Here is a 7193-nt window from a genome sequence, read left to right as displayed (position 1 = left end):
ATTAAAAGAATGACTTTGATTGTTGAGCAAAAGTAGAGAGACCATTTACCAATGCCTTGATCTTTTAAATTATTGTGGAATCTAATTGATCAAACAATAAAATAGACAAAATAAGAAAATAAATTGAACACCAAATTCAAATGATTATGTCGATGTGACATATGTCCATAGGGAGAGCAGTAAAGAATTCCACTCTAGATCAAGCAATCCAATGAAAATTACAACCATACTCAAGTTACTCAAACACTCTCATGTTTTCCAACCTCCAATTATACTCAATAATTCATGCAGCATTTAGTCTTACAATTCCTCACGAAATGATCCCTCAATCTCAAAAAACGAATTAAATAAATCCTCACAAGATTTAATTGAGTCCAACACATAAGCTATTAATGTTATTCCATGAAGAATCCACTACCAAACCTCCGGTGCCAATTGGCCGTCACTAACAAATATAGAACTTCCCTTGACATTCACCAAAAACTACACTTTAATATTTCTTCATAACCAACGAGCAATCCACAATTGTATATTTATATTTAGGGTAATTTCATAATAAATTATGAATCGATACACTTGTAATAAATTTATCTAATACTTTGATATACTCATAACAAATTTAGCCTCCATTAATTTCCTTCAAATTTTGTCATCAAATTATTGAATTGAATGACATTTGGCAATTAATGTTGTATCGGTTTGGGGTTTTACTCTCTATTTGTAACGGATGTGCTAGTTTAGTATTTTGTATGGTTAAAAATTTCTTTAAGGTGAATTTATCATAGGTGTACAAATTTGGATTTTTTTTATGGTAAAAAAAATTAAAATTTTGGTAAATTTGCTATAAAAATGTCAATTTTGGATTTTTCAAGGTGTTACTCCGTATATAATATAGCCAAGTTGACCGATTGAAGAAGGAAACCCAGTCCAACTCCGATCTTTCTTGTTCGGTTGTTGTGTTGACCAACTCCCATGCGGAAATTGATTTTCGTAATCCACAAGTTCTGGCCTTTTGTTGGAGTTAGCGAATCGGCAGCTTAAGGTCCAAATCTGCACTTTGGACTCTGACGCCAAATATGAAATCTAGATTTCCATTACCGACGTCCAGAAATATTCGGCTCTAGGATTTTCCTTAATTGACCTAGTTTCTTACAATTCAATTCATCTCTAGTCGGATTTCTTTCACGAATTCAAATTCAAGATATAATTTTAACATAAATAATCATAGAGAGGGTTGATTTTTGTAGAAGCACAACTAAATAAAGATTTAAGCAGATTACACCGTCTTTTTATTGCTAAAGGAAGTTAAGATATTATAATAGCACCTCTAACACCTGAGAAGGGAAAAATATCAAAAAAGTCATAAACCTATTGTATTGATATCAATTCAGTTCTAAATCTTTCAATTAGACCAATTCAATCCTAATTTTTTTTTTTTTTACATTAGTACTAATTCAATCCATCGGCCCAATTTTGGCCGGTGTGCACATCAACATTGGCTGGCCAAAATTGGCCGGATTAACTGAATTAATACTAATATGAAAAGTTTTGACATTAAATTGGTACCAATGCAATATATTTATGACTTTTTTGGTGTTTTTCCCCACCTAAGAAGGATTAACGATAAGAGTAAAATAATTGCTGCAAGAAAAGTGAAACAACACATCATATCGAAAGTATTTAAAGAATTGTGTATAGGAGAAAGGAAAAGAAAAAGGCGTAATGGCTATACCATATAGGGTTCGAGCGGACAGGTGTAGAAACAAGATTCACAAGGAAAAGTATATATACCCGTATGTGCTCGGAACGAGGGCGAGGTAAGAGATCTCAAAGAAGAACGGGTCAAGGAATGCACAAAGTCTTGTGTGGAAACTTCAAGTGAGACTAGCACATTGTCATCGAGTATGTAGATAGAAGCATTTAAGCAGGCATCATACCAGTGGACAAGGATGTGCATATCCCGGAGTGAAGAAGACGCTAGTGGTGCAACTTGGACATGTCCTTGTCATACATTGGAATAACATGCAATGAATAATCAAACTCGACATCAGACATTTGAGTGATCAAGCATATCCGGCCCACGCGACAAACCCACCCAGGCGGAACCTTACCCGAACGACGACTCGGGTTCGACCTGACTCAGTGGCCGACACTCGAATCCTAAAACCTACCCGATCGACGACCCGGTTCCGCCCGACTTCGACCCGCCTTCTCCCTCGCCGGAGCCCTCGAGATATGATGATCCGCGGTCGAGGTGGCCGAGCTCGTCTCGGTCCGAGCTCGGGCCTCCGCCGGCACCGCCTTGACCTCCGTCCGGCTGGCCGTTGCAGCCGATCCCGTCGCTTGTCGCCACCCGTCACCGCCGGTCACTGCAGATCCGGCGCTCGCCTGGGATTTCCATCGAACGCCTGGCGGGCACCGGTTGACGAGGACAAGGCGAACCCCTTCGGGCTCGGGATCGCGACAGGGCTCTGACCAGGCGAACAACGGGGACCGGTGGGGAGGGAGACTACGGACGGTCGGGGGCCGGAACTCACGTGAAACCGGCGGCTGCGAGTCCCGGCCCGATGACCCCAGCACGCACAAACAAACGAAAAAAAGGCGGACAACCCTAGCTCACCGCAACAGGGGATGCAGCATCGGGTGGGTGGTCCGGTGGGCCATCGACGGCGTCCGAGCCATTTTTTCTCCTTGCAACTCGCGGATCTGGGTGCTTCTCCCCCTATCTCGCTCGCACTCTCTCCCTCTCGGGCTCATGGAGATGACAGTTTTCGATGCGAACTACCAATGTCACCTGGGATCTCAAAAAGCAGACAACAGATCACTATATAGAATGAAGGGTCTTTACAACTGGTCTGGCCGCGCACTTATTCCAAGCTTGCTTGTATCTATGTGCAACATAAATAGCTAGGGGAGAAAGCCCCAAGAAAGCCAATCCCCAAATGCTGAGATTCACTATTGACTACAGAAAAAGCAGAGGAGCATATGCACTATATAACTGAAGCGCTTCTTGTACTAAGCATTTATCTTATCATCCTCAAGACTCGGACTTCATCGAAGATGAACTATTTGGGTTCTGCAAGGAAGCAGTTGAGGTATTACTCCTCATCTGGGAATTCTGGTTCGATGATGACGACTCAGTGAAGAAAACTACATGATCCTGATTATCAAGAAGCAGTTGAAGGGCTCTCGGTATCCTGGGCAGGTTCACATCCAACAACCCCTCGAGTACTTGAACAACCAGCCCCATCGTTGGCCTGTGAGTATCCTCATCTTGGACACACCAGCAAGCAACTCTGCATATCCTATTTAGCTCTTCAGTATCAGCGTTTTTCTCCAAGTCTGGGTCCAAAAGATCAAGCAGGTCACCTCCTTCAGCTATCTTGCTAGCAGCCCATGTTGGAAAGAACTCGATGGCCCCATTTTCTGATAGCTCTAAGTTCCTCCTTCCCGACACAAACTCAAAAAGCATCATCCCATAGCTATAAACATCAGCTTTTACTGTTATGGCCACTCCAGAGATCCACTCCGGCACAAGATACCCTCTTGTGCCTCTCATGGTTGTCAACACCCTGCTGAAATCTCGGCCAACAAGCTTTGCCAGGCCAAAATCTGCCACTTTTGGACAGAATTCAGCATCTAGAAGGATGTTCTCTGGCTTGATGTCACAATGTATGATGCAATCTCTGCACTTCTCATGGAGATAAGCCAGACCTCGAGCTATTCCCAAAGCAATTTGGTACCTCGTTTTCCAATCCAAGGTCTTTGAGTCCTTTCTATGAAAGAGATGATAGCCTAAGGAACCATTTGGCATGAAATCGTAGACCAACAGCCTCTTGTCACCTTCAAAGCAGAATCCACGAAGCCTGACAAGATTCACGTGCTGGATAGTGCCGATTGTGCTTACTTCCGTTCGGAATTGCTTCTCACCTTGGCTTATGCTTTCAAGCTTCTTGACCGCTATGTGACTTGAATCAGGTAATGTTCCTTTGAAAACTGAACCGAACCCACCCCCACCCAACTTCTCTGAGAAATTCTTTGTTGCTACTTGCAACTCCCGGTATGCAAAGGCTATCGGTGAACCCTCCACTATTTTTGTTGTTACAGTTGCCCCTCTCCTCCATCTCCAAACGGCGAACGAGACAGTGGCTAATATCGCTACCGCGGCACCAACAGACCCTGCCACTGTTGCGGTTACATTACTCTTCTTGCTGGGATCCTTAATTTCGGAGGCAGCAAGCCGGACATAGAAACTCCTTCCAGGGGTAATGCCTTGTTTGAGCTGTTCCACATTGAAGAGATCCCCAATCCAGATTGAGCAGGCATTATCCTCAAAAGCATAAGCCGTGCAAGAGCAATTGCTTAAACAAGCAGTTTGGCATTCCAGATCGCTCCCTGCAACTAAAGATTGGGGAGCATCATGCAATTCCATGTTAGACATAGGCCAGAAATGGTCTTTCTCCGCATTCGCTGCACAATTTAAGTTCGAATTCCTCTTGCAACCACCAGACCAATCACTCCGATTCCAATCCATTGGAGAGCTTATGCTAAATCCCTGCAAGCAGCTGCACGAATCTTCGCTCTGCTCGCTGCAAACACTGAAAGGCCCACAAAGTCTATACATCTTGCATTGTTGCGGGGGCTGAGACCAGAACAAGGTCCACACCTAGGAAGGCAACCAGGACACCATCTTGACCTGCCCAGAAAGGTCCATCACACACCTTGATATGGTGTTGAAGGAGCTTTTGATTGAATAGGTGAAGTAGCTCTCGTTCTCATTGTCCACATACTTGAAATCATAAATATAGTTCAATCTCATTTCAGGGACCCAAGAGAAACTTTTCGTCTGATTGTCCCACGCCCCACTGCTGCAGTAATGCTCAGACTTATTCCACCTTACGTAGTACTCACTGGATGGCTGGAGACCGAAAGAGAACAAACCTGTCGAAGGGTCCTCAGCATTCTTCCATGATGTCAAGAGCTGACTCCTGTTTTTGCGCTTGTCGATCCCTAATTTGGCACCGGGAAGCCACGTGTGCGTTGGGTAATCGAAGCTCTGCCACAGAGTCACGGAAGAAGTCGGAGCCGCTTTGAGAGCGAAGTTGCCGTCGTCCTCAAGAACCGCCACCATGGAGCTCGATCCAGATGAAGAAGCAGTCAGATTCGTGGACCAAACGGGGACTTCGGAGTTGTTAACAATCACAAGATTGCCACCCGAGACCTTCAGCTCAGTGGATTGCCTGTCAGTGATAGGGTTGTCTCGGTTGGCGACCCAGACGACGGTTTGCACGCTGATTTTGTTGTACCAGATGCCTATGTAGGAGTACGTGGAGTTACCCGGCGAGAAGAAGCCAAGTGTAAAGTGGCCACCCGAGGAGGTTAAGATTTGATCACCAGATATAGATCGATTCGCATCGAGCTTGTCTGTGCCAAGACAGAGGTGGGTGTACAGAGATGAGCAAAGCAAGAAAATTGGGAGTATGAACGACCACAGACTACTGTTTTTGCTATCCATGGCTGTACCATATAGGGTTCGAGCGGACATGTGTAGAAACAAGATTCACAGGGAAAAGTATATATACTCGTTTGTGCTCGGAGCAAGGGTGAGGAAAGAGATCTCAAAGAAGAACGGGTCAAGAAATGCGCAAAGTGCCGTGGGGAAACTTCAACTGAGACTAGCGCATTGTCATGGAGTACCTAGATAGAAGCATTTAAGCAGGCATCATACCAGTGGACAAGGATGAGCATATCCCAGAGTGAAGAAGACGCTAGTGGTGCAACTTGGACATGTCCTTGTCATACACCGGAATAACATGCAATGAGAACACTCAAACTCAACATCAGACATTTGAGTGATCAAGCTGGACTTTAAACATAGTTTTACCAGCATCAATCAACAACAAAGGAACAAATCCAAGTGTCAAGGTCATTCATAAATTTGAAAAGCTGGATCGACATGGTTTGATTTTCATGTAGCATTGTCCAATATTTTTATGGTCCCTACTCGTCTAAGGTAGACTTGAGGCCAGTATCTTCAACAAAATGTTATTGTTCATGCATGCTGAGCTGACCTGTTTGTCGAGATACAAAACTCTAGAGTGACGTGTTGATTTTTTTCCCCAATTCATATATATGTAACATCATGGTTGTGTGCCTTTACTAGAAAAACCTTATAGACTTTGTCGTGGCCATACATGTTGGCGTGAAGAGGCCTCTCTGGTTGGACTTGGAGCGATGGTACTTGGTGCTGTGTCCATTATAATATTTTACTGTTTTATCAATTCCTATACATATGCCACTTTCTTTATGGGATTAGATTTACTGGTGGCCCTTATATTTTTGCCCGAAAATCAAAATCCCCTCTACTTTTTTTAAAGCATCTCTCTACTATTTAAAAATATGGTAAAAGTCACCAAAAACCTTAAACTATGACCATTGTGAAATATTTACCCCAAACTTTTTTTTTGTAATATTAAAAATCCCAAACTTTTACTTATGTGACACATTTATCTCAAAATATTGCAGTGTCACACATTTACTCTACACTTTTGTTTTGTGACATAAAAAACCTCGAACTTTTCTTTTGTGACATCAAATATCTCAAACTTTTTTCTATGACACCAAATTTTTGGGATAGATGTGTGACTTGACCATAAGTCTGGGGTTTTTGGTATTACAAAACAAAAGTTTAGGGTTTTGGTGTCACAAAAGTATAAGTTTGGGTTTTTTGGTGTCGAATTTTTTTTTTTTTGGTAAATGTATTACTACACATGTATGAGTTTGAGATTTTTTATGTTACAAAAAAAAAAAAAATTGGAATAAATGTGTCACAGTTGATCAAGTTTGAGATTTTTTTTGTGGCTTTTTTCCCTTAGAAGTATCACCACTAATCATTCCGTTATTCTTTGCCATTCAATTTCTATGAACAAGATGCCAGCATACCTATTGTGTGGTACTCCGCTCATATAATTATTTTAGGAAAAACAGGTGCTAAATTAGGCAACATAAAAAATTAAAAAAAAAGGGCACAATTACAAGAGAAATCCATTATGACCCACCTTCCAACTCTAAGTTAGCATTGGCCATGGCTATTCAAGCTCAAGCTCGCAGATGGCCATGGCCACGATGTCTATTTGAGCCACAAAGCTTGAGCCATGGCTACTTAATCTTTGAGCTCGTGGTGTTGCCGCATG

General features: G+C 42.7%; 1 pseudogene; it reads right to left on the bottom strand.

Moving 5' to 3' along the window:
• Positions 1-2999: 2999 nt before the first annotated feature.
• LOC120292144 lies at positions 3000-5609 on the bottom strand (annotated as a pseudogene).
• Between the last annotated feature and the right edge of the window lie 1584 nt (positions 5610-7193).

Source organism: Eucalyptus grandis, chromosome 1 (assembly GCF_016545825.1).
Source record: "Eucalyptus grandis isolate ANBG69807.140 chromosome 1, ASM1654582v1, whole genome shotgun sequence".
Classification (NCBI taxonomy): Eukaryota; Viridiplantae; Streptophyta; class Magnoliopsida; order Myrtales; family Myrtaceae; genus Eucalyptus; species Eucalyptus grandis.
The sequence above is the reverse complement of the archived record's forward strand: the minus strand, read 5'-3'. Positions and strand labels throughout refer to the sequence as shown.